This window comes from Pristis pectinata, chromosome 37, assembly GCF_009764475.1.
Source record: "Pristis pectinata isolate sPriPec2 chromosome 37, sPriPec2.1.pri, whole genome shotgun sequence".
In the NCBI taxonomy this organism is placed as follows: Eukaryota; Metazoa; Chordata; class Chondrichthyes; order Rhinopristiformes; family Pristidae; genus Pristis; species Pristis pectinata.
In genome coordinates, this window is record NC_067440.1 from 8037867 (window position 1) to 8050905 (window position 13039).

At 46.5% G+C, this 13039-nt stretch overlaps 1 protein-coding gene across 2 annotated transcripts in view; it reads right to left on the reverse strand.

The window, feature by feature from the left end:
* LOC127586686 (phosphatidylinositol 4,5-bisphosphate 3-kinase catalytic subunit alpha isoform) overlaps positions 1-10042 on the reverse strand; it is a 94572-nt gene extending 84530 nt beyond the window's left edge. For both annotated transcript variants that reach the window (XM_052044815.1, XM_052044816.1), the window contains exon 1: positions 9848-10042. The gene's annotated coding sequence lies outside the window, so the exon portion shown is untranslated. The remainder of the gene's footprint in view (positions 1-9847) is intronic.
* Between the last annotated feature and the right edge of the window lie 2997 nt (positions 10043-13039).

Here is a 13039-nt window from a genome sequence, read left to right on the forward strand (position 1 = left end):
GGATGAATGCTGGTGGGAAGTAGGATTAAACTGATTATTTTTGGCCAATAAAGAGAGAGTGGGTTAAACGTTGACCTCCCGTGTTGTAAATTTCCATGATTTAGCCACCCAAGAGCTCAATTTCACATCTTTTCATTCAGTCTGACCATCCTTAATTAGCCAGATAGCCATCATCAACCACATCGCTAAGCAGATGCTGCCCAACTTGCTGAGTGTTACCAGCACTGGCCTTTTCTCTTGGAGCTGCCGCAGAGTTGAAGTTCAGTAATGTGGTGGAGTTCAAAATGGGAAGCCTTAGTCAGGGTCAAATGGAAGACCCTGCTCGTGTCCATAGTCTGAGTTACACAGCACAGAAACAGGCCCTTTGGCCCACTGTGTCCATTCCAACCACTGAGTGACCATCTATATAATAATCCCATTTACCAGCTCCTGCCTAACAGTAATCTGATTTGATTCTGACTTCTGATGCTGTCTATGTGGAGCTTGCACATTCTCCCGGCGCGGATTTCCTCCCACATCCCAAAAGACCGGTGGGATAATTGACCACTGTAAGTTGCTTGAGTAGGTAGGTGGCAGAAGAATTGGTGGGGGGGGGGGGGGGGGGGGGGGGGGGGGGGGGGGGGGGGGGGGGGGGGTGGGTTTGTGGGAATGTGAGAAAGAACAGGTCACAAGGAGGTAAGTGGGGGAATAAGACTGACAGGATTGCTCCGAGATTGAGTACAGACTCAATGAGCCAAATGGTTTCCTTTGTCGCAAGAAAATAAAATATGGTGGCCCATGGCCCTTAATTACTGGCATTCATTGTCCCTGAAGTGAAAAAGTACGTCCATATCCATTGCAATGATATGGTAAACACTGCTACAGTGTGTCCAACTCAACAGTTTAAAATTGGTAAATTGGTTTATTATTGTCACATGTACCGAGGTACGGTGAAAAACTTTGTTTTGCATGCCATCCATACAGATCATTTCATCACGTCAGTGCATTGAGGTAGTACAAGGGAAAACAATAACAGAATGCAGAATAAAGTTTTACAGTTACAGAGAAAGTGCAGTGCAGGCAGACAATAAAGTGCAAGACCACGACGATGTAGATTGTGAGGTCAAGAGTTCATCTTATCGTACAAGAAGGTCGGTCAATAGTCTTATAACAGTGTGATAGAAGCTGTCCTTCAGCCTGGTGGTACGTGCTTTCAGGCTTTTGTATCTTCTGCCTGATGGGAGTGGGGAGAAGAGAGAATGCCAAGGGTGGGAGGGGTCCATGTTTATGTTGGCTGCTTTCCCGAGGCAGCGGGAAAGGGTAGACTGTGAGAGGCTGGTTTCCGTAATGGACTGGGCTGCATTCATAACTCTCGATTTCTTGTTTGCTCCTCCGCACACCCTACTTGACAGGTAACGAGCCACCTCGACAGTGGTCTAACTCAAGGCGTGTTGGAGAGGGGCAAATGGATTTCAAAATTTGAGATCTTCATCCACCCCAAGTAGTAGCCTCCTCAAGGCCATGGGTGCACCCGTTGAGGGACACGTGGGGCCTTGTTTCAAGCCCTTCTTTCCCCTTCCATTGGACTATAACTGTTTCTCAATAATCTACCATCAGAAACTTGGACTGGACACCAATATAACTCTGCCAAAGTCTCAATGGGTGATGGGTGCCATAGTCAGAGTCATACAGCACGGAACATGCTCTTCCATGCTGACCAAGATGTCCATGCTGATCCACGCTGACCAAGATGTCCATCCAAGCTAGTCCCATTTGCCTACGTTTGGCCCATATCCCTCTAAACCTTTCCTATCCATGTACCTGTCCAACTGTCTTTTGAAAGTTGTTGTTGTACTTGCCTCAACCACTTCTTCTGGCAACTCATTCCACATACAGACCAACCTGTGTGTAATCCTATGCCCTCTAGTTCTTGATCCCCCAACCCTGGGAAAAAGACTATGTTGCATTCACCTTATCTATACCCCTTATGATTTTACACACCTCTATAACATCACCTCTCAGTCTCCTACACTCCAAAGAATAAAGTCCTGGCCTGTCCTACCTCTCCCTATAACTCAATCACTCAAGTTCTGGCAACATCCTTGTAAATCTCCTCTGCACTCTTTCCAGTTTAATAACATCTTTCCTACAGCAGGGCGACCAAAACTGAACACAATACTCCAAGTGTGGCCTCACCAGTGTCCTGTACAACCACACCACGACCTCCCAACTTCTATACTCAGTGCCCTGACTGATGAAGGCCAGCGTGCCAAAAGCCTTCTTCACCTCCTTGTCTACCTGCGACACCACTTCCAGGGAACCACGTACTTGTACTCCAAGGTACTTCTGTTGTACAACATTCCCCAGGGCCCTACTGTTCACTAAAAGTCCTACCTAGATTCGACTTTCCAAAGTGCAACACCTCGCACTCATCTGAATTAAACTCCATTTGCCATTCCTTAGCCGACTTGGGTGCTGAGGTGAATGAACAAGGAAGGTCACTGGTGAGGGAGGGAAGTCAAACAGCACACTTCTCCTTGCAAGCAAGGACATCCACCCGAGACAATAACTCATGCAGAGACAAACCCACTGCTCCCTGTGGCGCAGTGGAGTGGCAATCCTCACCAGACCAGTCTGCCCACAAGCAGAAATGGATGCAAAACAAGAGGTCACGTGGACAATGGAGACCAAGAGACTGCAGATGCTGGAATCTTGAGCAAAAATTAAACTGGAGGAACTCAGTGGGTCAATGGCAGCGTGTGTGTGTGCGATCCTTCCCCCTCCCCAGACACTACCCGACCCACTGAGTTCCTCCAGCAGTTTGTTCTTCCATCACCTGAGCAATGCTCTGCCATTTTACAGGCAGAACAAACAGAGTGGAGAAAGCCATTTTGTGCCGTTCCAGCTGTAACACAAGGTGAAGCTAAATCGCACTCAGCAAAAGCATCGCTTGTCTCCTTTGGCTGACTGGAGCAGAATTAGCAGTGGATTCATGGCTAATTTTGCTAGCTTTTAGGATCACAGAGTCATGGAGAGATGCAGTACGGAAACAAGCCATTCGGCCCACCAAGTCCATGCTGACCATCGACCACCCATTTACACCAATCCTATTTCATTCTCACCCACATTCCCACCAACATCACCCCCCCCCCCCACCCCTGGATTCTACCCTTCACCCACAGACTAGAGGCAACATGCAGCGGTGAATTATCCCACCGACCCCGTGCGTCGTTGGGATGTGGGAGGAAACCGGAGCACCCCGGGGGAAACCGATGTGGAGAACGTGCAAACTCCACACAGAAGCCTCCCACAGCTACCTTGACAACACTTCCTTCCTCCTACCAGTCTCTCAGGCTTCGGAACACCCATTTTGATGATGGCATCTTCTATATCAATACTTTGATGGGTCCTTTTCCTCAGCTGTGACTTCCCCTCCATCAAGGCTTGATGGGGATCTCAACTGCACCAACTTTCACACTTTTGTTCTCATCCCCTTTCCTCCCATCCAGAACAGGGTAGGCATCCTCTTCTCCTCCTCTTCCAGCCCACTAGCCTCTAAATTCAGCTGATGATCTGATGTAATTTCACCCTTCTTTGGGCACATTATCCCCTCCCTTCACCTTCCAGCTCTGTACCCTGGGATTCTCTCGTCCCCTCTTCCATCCCCACCATCGTCATAGAACAGTATACAGCACAGGCCCTTTGGCCCACAGTGTCTGCGGCAAACACTATGCCATATTAAACTTAATCTCTTCTGCCTGCATGTAATCCATATCCCTCTATTCCCTGCATATTCATGTGTCCATCTAAAAGCCTCTCGAACACCTCTATCGTATCTGCTTCCACCACCACCGCTGGCAGCCTGTTCCAGGCACCCACCACTCTGTAAAATCAAACCTGCCCTGCACATCTCCTTTAAACTTTCCTTCATCTAGTATTTGACATTTCTACCCTCGGAGACAGATTTTGATCGTCTACCCTATCTGTGCCTCTCAAACTTCTAGCAGGTCTCCCCTCGGCCTCCGACGCTCCAGAGAAAACAACCCAAGTTTGTCCAACTTCTCCTTATAGCTCATGCCCTCTAATCCAGGCAGCCTCCTGGTGAACCTCTTCTGCACCCTCTCCAAATCCTTCCTGTAATGGGGCAACCAGAACCGCACACAATACTCTAAGTGCGGCCTAACCGAAGTTTTATACAGCAGCAACGTGACTTCCTGACTCTTGTATTCAGTTCATTGACCAATGAAGCATGCCAGGCACCTTCTTTACCACTCCCTGACACAAGAAAGGTGTTTGCAAGTCATAACGTGTTCTTAATGTCAATGTCTGGTGTCACTGACCCAGCCTACCTGCCTGGTGTTCCTAGTATTGGTATTGGTTTATTATTGTCACTTGTACAGAGGTACAGTGAAAAACTTGTCTTGCATACCGTCTGTACAGATCAATTCATTACACAGTGCATGGAGGTAGTACAGGGTAAAACCAATAACAGAATACGGAGTAAAGTGTCATAGCTACACATCCTGGTAAACCTATTTTGCACCCCTCCACTCTCCTCATTCTACCTTCCCCTACAACCGCAGGAGATGCAACACCGGTCCTTTTACCTTCCTGTGGGGCACCCAGGCACACTAGGTGAAGCAGCAAGTCATCTGCACCATTTCCAATTTAGCAAACTGCATTTAGTTCTCACAATGTGGCCTCCTCCGTGTCAGGAAAACCCAATGCAAGTCATAAAGCCATAAGATAAAGGAGCAGAATTAGGTCACTCAGCCCATCAAGTTGCTCCACCATTCATTCTTGGCTGATTTTGTTTCTCAATCCCATTTTCCTGCCTTCTCCCATAACCCTTAACCCCCCCATCAATCTCTACCTTAAATACACCTAATGACAGGGCCTCCACCGTCCTCTGTGGCAACAAATTCCACTGATTCGCTGCCCTCTGGCCGAAGAAATTCCTCCTCACCTCAGTTCTAAAGGGACGTCCCTTTATTCTGAAGCTGTGCCCTCAGATCCTGGACTCTCCCACTGATGGAAACATCCTCTCCACGTCCACTCTGTCCAGGCCTTTCAGTATTCAGTAGATTGATTCCTTTGCAGGACACCGCCATTCTTTCCACAAGGGCAATCCAGAGTTTCCAGTCACCTTAATTTGCCAACACACTCTCACCCAGCTTTTGACCTCTTATATCAAAGCCCAAAGCAAGCTTGAACAACAGCACCTCATCATGCAACTTGGTAAACTACAATCTTAACGACTCTGCAGTTTCAGATCATTAGCTATTCCCACCTTGCAGCGAACATTTCCAGCATTTTACCACCTCACCCATCTCTCCTCTTCTGGTGGTTCTGATTTCGTTCATCTCTCCCAGTTTCAGGATGGACCTTCATCACCCTCTCTCAGCCAACACCCATCACATGCCATTCAGTCTCTCTTGATCACCCGGAGACACAAGAGACTGCAGATGCTGGAACGTGGATCTGCTGGAGGAACTCAGCGGATTAGGCAGCATCCATGGAGGGAAATGGATAGTTGACGTTTCGGGTCGAGACCTTTCATCTGGGCATGGACTTCAGTCAGACATTCGACAAGGTCCCACGTGGGAGACTGATCCAAAAAGGGTAGAATCCATGGGATCCAGTGCAAATTGGCAGAACACCTAGTTATAGAGTCCTAGAGGAAAACATCAAGGAAACAGGCCCTTCGGCCCAACTTGTCCATGCCAACCAAGATGCCCATCTAAGCTAGTTCCTTTGTCTTACGTTTGGCTCATATCCCTCAAAACCAGATGAAGTGTCTTGACTCAAAACGTCGATTGTCCATTCCTCTCCACAGATGCTGACCCGCTGAGTTCCTCCAGCATCTTGTGTTCCTCTCTTGGTCTCCATCCCTTTACAGAGGTTCCCCCATCTTCCTTTCCCTTCTCTACAGCTTTTGAGATTTCCCAGCTCCCTGATCAGAAACATCGACTCTGTTTTTACTCTCTCCATGGACGCTGCCCGATCCGCTGGGTGTTTCCAGCGTTTGCTGTTTTTATTTCACACATCCAGTTCTTGGCTGGGTAACAGAATAAATGTAGATGATAGAAATACCCGAAAACCCCGGAAACACAGCGAGTCAGGCAGCGACTGTGAAGACAGAAGCAGAGTTAACATTTCAGGATCATCAGAAGAATGATGTTCTCAAACAACCCTTCACAGAAACTATTAATAAAGCGTGACAGTTACTACAGAAAGACAGGAACAAAGTCTTTTTAATCTTATATCAAGTGGCCATTTTTATAGATGCACCAGTGAAAGCATCCTATCCAGATACATCACAGCTCAGTATGGCAACTGCTCTGCCCAAGACCGCAAGAAATTGCAGAGAGTTGTGATCACAAAATCCAGCCTCTCCTCCATGGACTGTGTCTACACTTCTCGCTACCTTGGAAAAGCATCCAGCCTCTATCCCGCTGTTTTAAGACTGTTCGATGGACCTCTTGACCTCACGATTTACCTTGTCGTGGCCATTGCACCTTATTGTCCGCCCTGCACCGCACTTTCTCTGTAACTAACACTATATTCTGTTACTGCTTTTCCCTTGTACTACCTCAAAGTACTTATGTGTTTTAAATTATCTGTATTGATGGCTTGCAAAACTAAGCTTTTCACTGTATCTCAGTACATGTGACAATAATAAACCAACACCAATATATCCTACTTGTAGTCTTTCCAAGATGTGTCACGCAACCATAATGCAAAGAATCATACAGCTTGAGATCATCATTTGGCACACCACACCTTCAGGGCAATTCAGTTAGGCCCACTCTTATAACCTTGTAAACACTTCCCATAAATCCAGACAAATCCCCCTTTGGAAAAAGCCCAAATCTGCTTTCCACACCCCCCCCCCCCCCACCTCTTTCAAACTGTGGACTGCTGATCATAAGTTGCTCTGGAAAAGAAATTCTCCATCTAAATTCCAGAATCAATTACTCTGGATTTTTCACTCGCCGACTCTCCCAAGTCTAAAAACACTCTCAATTTACCCTCATCAACGCTCATTGTGATTTTAAGGACCTCTATTAAAAATCTTCCCTTTATTCTCCTCTGCTCCCAGGTAAACCACAGCCTCTACTGGTCCCTCAGCCCTGGTAAATCTCCTTGGCACCCTCTGTAAGATTTTAAATGAGTACATTGTCCAGTGAAGATCAGGAGAAGTAAAAAAATCAGTTTAGCCCCCGATAGGCAGGCAATCCACACACTCAGAAGTGAAGGAGAAAACCTCTCTAATATGTCGAGTAACTATCTTTATTTACAGGTCTAAATATAGTGCCGGGGAAAGGATTAGGTCACTGGGCTTTATGTAATGCAATCATACCAACTGGTTTTAAAACATGTGCTAATATATTCTGAGTGTGACAGTTTAATTTGTATGGGGACAGGTTGAATTAAAAGAAGAGGAAAATATTCCATGAGGGATTAATTGGGAAGTTTATTCAGATGGAAGATGGAACGAGTGGTTTCCTGCATTACTCTTACGATTTTATAAAGTTAATTCAGCTGGTATAACTTTTTAAAGATCAACTGTTCTGCCCGAGACCACAAGAAACCGCAGAGAGTCGCAGACACAGCTCAGCAGATCACAGAAACCAGCCTCCCCTCCGTGGACTCTGTCTACACTTCTCGCTACCTCAGTAAAGCAGTCAACAAAAGACCCCACCCACCCTGGACATTCTCTCTTCTTCCCCCCTCCCACCGGTTAGAAGATACAAAAGGTTGAAACCACCAGGCTCAAGAAGAGCTTCTATCCCCCAGTTACGATAAGATGGGCTCTTGACCTCACAATCTACCTCATGGTGGCCCTTGCACCTTATTGTCTGCCTGCACTGTGCTCTCTCTATAACTGTAACACTTTATTCTGCATTCTGTAACAACAAACAAAGAAGCTGATGGAAGGTGACCTGATAGAGGTGTAAAAGATGATGAGAGGCATTGATCGTGTGGATAGTCAGAGGCTTTTTCCCCAGGGCTGAAATGGTTGCCACAAGAGGACACAGGTTTAAGGTGCTGGGGAGTAGGTACAAAAGAGATGTCAGGGGTAAGTTTTTTACTCAGAGACTGGTGAGTGCGTGGAATGGGCTGCTGGAGACAGATACAATAGGGTCTTTTAAGAGACTTTTGGATAGGTACATGGAGCTTAGAAAAATAAGAGGGCTATGGGTAAGCCTAGTAATTTCTAAGGTAGGGACATGTTCAGCACAGCTTTGTGGGCCAAAGGGCCTGAATTGTGCTGTAGGTTTTCTATGTTCCAACTCAGCGGGTCAAATAGCATCTACGGAGGGAAATAGACAGTCAACAGTTCAGGCTGAGACCTCGTTTTCCCTTGTGCTACCTCAATGCACCGCTATAATGAAATGATCTGTATGAACGGCATGCAAAACAAAATTTCCCACTGTACCTTGGTACATGTGACAATAATAAACCAATTTAAATCTAATCAACTATTAGATTTAATTTAATTTCCTTCTATTAAACCCCCACCCCTCACGGAGTGCCAGTTACGGCACAATGGGGTAAATTGCCTCTTTTCCACTCTGTCAAATACTCCAGCTACGATACAACTATGGGGAGTGAGGGGGGAAAAAATCAGTAACAGCGTGGCTTCCTGACCTTCCAGCAACCGTAGTACAAAATAAAGTTGTTGCTCACTCCCACCCTCACACTAGAGAGCGAAGACAAACACCTCTATAACAGGAGCCACGAGGTCAAGCACACAAAGTACACTTGCAGCTGTGTGCTGATTCCATAAGATTCCTGTTATTCCATAAAACTGTGCAAACACATGAATCACTGCTTTTTTTTGGTACAGAGAGGATGTAGTTATAACCAAACAACGTCATCTGATGAGTCCTTCCCCCAAAATAATTTAATTCGTATCATTTCCACGCTGCGATTAAAATTTCAGCCTCTTCTAGACTGGAAAGAAATCATTTTTAATTGAAACTTCACCCAGCGTAAAAGGGAGAGGGTGCAGACCAAGGGAATATCAACATTCGCGAAATCCCCTCTCACCCTCATTTCAGGGAAATGGTTACCAGGAGAAGGAATAAAAAGTAAAGCAAATTAAAAAAAAGTCTGTGAAACAATGAATTCACAGCACAATGTACAAGCAAGGCACACAAAAGAAAGACAATACGTAAATTGCAACACTTTCCAACTGCTTCTGTTAAACCTTCCCACTGAAGAGGGAAGAAGTCAACTAGTACTGAACCACAACAAGAGCACATCAATTGTAACAAGGTATTGTCAGCATCTCACATGGAGAAAGATACACAAACACACGAAAAAAAAATAAAAATCAGCAATCAAACTTTAACATGCTGTCTGGAACGTGAAAGCAGGGGGTGGCAGAAACTTGAGAGAGAAGAAAATATTTAGGCCTTAACTTCTGTGGAATGAGTAAAAATCTCGATTAAGTTAGGCAACAGGCAAAGCTTTGACATTACATGGAGATGGGGGGAAAATGTTGCATTTTGTTTTAGATATTGTGACTCTTTTGTCTTTAAGACAAAAACTGGGAAGGTGAAGAAAAGAAGTACAAGTGTTTTGAGACAAGGTGCCTTGATGGGTCTGGCCTGCATTGGTACTTACTTCAATTGCCTTGCAATGTAGGTCTTGACAAAATGTCTGGATGAATGTTGGTGGGGTTGGGAAGATCTTCTTTCACAAACACCCCCCACCCACCACCTCTTCCTGGAGGTCTTTGCAGGGAAGGGGGTGGGTGGACAAGGAGGGAAGCAGCTTGCAGTTGGAAGAGCAATGAGAAAAATGCACAAACACACAGAGCAGGAAATGTCTGGGCTAAGGTTTCGTTTGCACCAACCTGATTCATCTGCAGGACGGGCTGGACTCGCTCCCCTGCTCCTGGATTTTGCAACAGAGACTCGATCCTGTCTCGGCAAGATTTTAAAAAAATTCCTTTTTATCAAATATATATATCTACGTATAAATAGCTTGAAGTCTGGTGTTCTTGCAAGGAGCAAAGGACTGTATCCGGCGCCGAGTGTCGGATTTCCGCTAAATTCCAGCCCTGGAAAGCCGGGATCGCTGCAAAAGCTACAGAGCCCTTAAAGGGACAGGCGCGCCTCAGCCCTGCCAGACTTTTAAAGGGACAGGCTCAGCCAGGATCCCTTAAAGGGACAGGGGCAAGGTAGGGCAGGCAAAATCCTTTAAAGGTCCATGGTCGGCGCCAGGGAGCGCACCAGAGACATTGAAGAACAGATGCATTGCAACAGAGATAACACAGGTCAAAGGGGTGGGGGTGAGTGGGGGTAGGGGTAGTGGTGTGTGGGTGGGGGGCTGGGTGGGTTGGGGTGGGGGGCTGGGTGGGGGTAGGGGTGGGAGTGGGGGTGGGGGTAGGGGTGTGGGGGTGGGAGTGGAGGTAGGGGTGGGAGTGGGGGTGGGGGTAGGGGTGTGGGGGGGTGGGAGTGGGGTTGGGGGTAGGGGTGGGGGGGTGGGAGTGGAGGTGGGGGGAGTGGGGGTAGGGGTAGGAGTGGGGGCAGAAGCTGGAATCTGGAACCTGGAGCAAGGCAGAAGGAGCAGGAGGAACTCAGCGGGTTGGGCCGTCAAAATGGACTGTAGGCATTTCAAGTTGAGACCCTTCATCTTAAGATTAAGATTTCTACATTAGTCACATGTATGTCAAAACACACAGTGAAATCCATCTTTTGCGTAGAGTCTTCTGGGGGCAGCCCGCCAGTGTCGCCACGCTTCCGGTGCCAACATAGCATGCCCACAACTTCCTAACCTGTACGTCTTTGGAATGTGGGAGGAAACCGGAGCACCCGGAGGAAACCCACGCAGACACGGGGAGAACATACAAACTCCTTACAGACAGCGGCGGGAATTGAACCTGGGTCGCTGGTGCTGTAATAGCGTTACACTAACTGCTAGATGCTGCCTGCTTTCAAGGGTCTGAACTATAAGGAGAGGTTGGACAAACTTGGGTTGTTTTCTCTGGAGCATCAGAGGCTGAGGGGAGCCCTGATGGAAGCTCATAAAATTATGAGAGGCATAGATAGGGTAGACAGACAGAATGTTTTTCCTAGGATAGCACAACATGGTGGGCCGAAGGGCCTGTTTTGTGCTGTATGGTTCTATGGTAAATGTCGAATACTAGAGGGCATAGCTTTAAGGTGAGAGGGGGAAAGTTTAAAGGAGATGTGTGGGGCAAGTTGCTTTTTAAACACAGAGAGTGGTGGGTGCCCGGAACGGGCTTACCCAGAGGAAACCCACGCAGTCACGGGGAGAATGTACAAACTCCTTACAAACAGCAGCCAGAATTGAACCCGGGTCGCTGGCGCTGTAGCAGCGTTATGCTAACTGCTACACTACAGTGCCTGCTGTGGACCGTGGACCAGATTCCAACATCAGCAGTCTCTCCAGATTCCAGCATCGGCGGACTCTTGTCCATTTCCCTCCACAGATGCTGCCTGATCCACTGAGCTTCAGATTCCTCCCCCTACTGTTCCCATCTGCCCACCCCACCCCTATTTGATTCCACCTTCCTCTCCCATCAAATCCCACCATCTGCAGCCTTTTGTCACCTCCACCTATACCTCCCAGCCTCTGTCGCTATTCCCACTCTCCCCTCCTCCACCTGCCTATCACCCCTCCTCACTTGGATCCACCTATCACCTGCCAGCTCTTGCTCCACCCCTCCCCCTCCACTTCTTTATACTGGCCATCTCCCCCTATACTCACCAGCGCCTCGACTTCCTCAGGAGGCTAAAGAAATTTCGCATGTCCTCTTTGACCCTCACTAATTTTTATTGATGCACCATAGAAAGCATCCTATCCAGATGCATCACAGCTTGGTACAGCAACTGCTCTGCCCGAGACCGCAAGAAACTGCAGAGAGTTGTGGACACAGCTCAGCACATCACGGAAACCAGCCTCCCCTCTGTGGATTCTGTCTACACTTCTCCCTCAGTAAAACAGACAACATAATCAAGGACCCACCTCAGACATTCTGTCTTCTCCCCCTTCCCATCAGGCAGAAGCCTGAAAGAAGGTACCACCAGGCTCAAGGTCATCTTCTATCCTGCTGTTATAACAGTATTGAATGGTCCCCTAGCACAAAAAGGTGAACCCTAGACCTAACAACCTACCTCGTTATGACCTTGCACCTTATTGTCTGCCTGCACTGCACTTTCTCTGTAACACTTTATTCTGCATTCTGTTATTGTTTTCCCTTGTACTACCTCAATGTACTGTTGTAAAGAAATGATCTGTATGGATGGTATGCAAAACTAGTTTTTCACTGTACCTCAGTACATGTGACAATAATAAATCAATTCCAATTCAGTCCAGATGAAGGGTCTCAACCCGAAACATCGACTGTCCATTCCCTGGTGTCCAGTAGCTGTGATGTCATCACACTAGCAGACGAGCCAACCACATTGAAAAATTGTTCGAAGCTGCAAGCATAAGCAAAACACACAATTTTAATTAACATTTTTTAAACATTATGCAGGATGCAAAATAAGGATTGAAACGTAAACATCTAATTAACTTGGAAACTGAAATGTCATAAATAAGCTCCATTAACTGTTTCTTTTGTTAAATCCTTGGATGACTAGCAAACAAAAGCTTTTCACTGTATCTCGATACATGTGACAAAAATAACCCAATTACCAATTAATACTCTTAAATATTTATTCCAATAGCAATCCACATACATAAAATTAGTATTTTTCTTGGCCAAATTGTTTACTAAGCAAAAATTATGGTGTCGCACATAATTAAAAACTCACCTGGATCTTATATCATGAAGCATAAGATGTCCAGGGTATTTTAGAATTTGACCAGCTTTCTTACACAACAATTCTATGTTTTCCCTTGATTGTGATGAAGAACTCAGTGCTGAATCACCAACAGCGTCTTTCGGATCTTCATATCTGAATTTGTTGTCAGTTTCAAGAGGGTTCTTATTGTTATTACCACTGTAAGATAAGATAGCTTTATTAGTCACATGTACATCGAAACACACAGTGAAATACATCTTTTTGCGTAG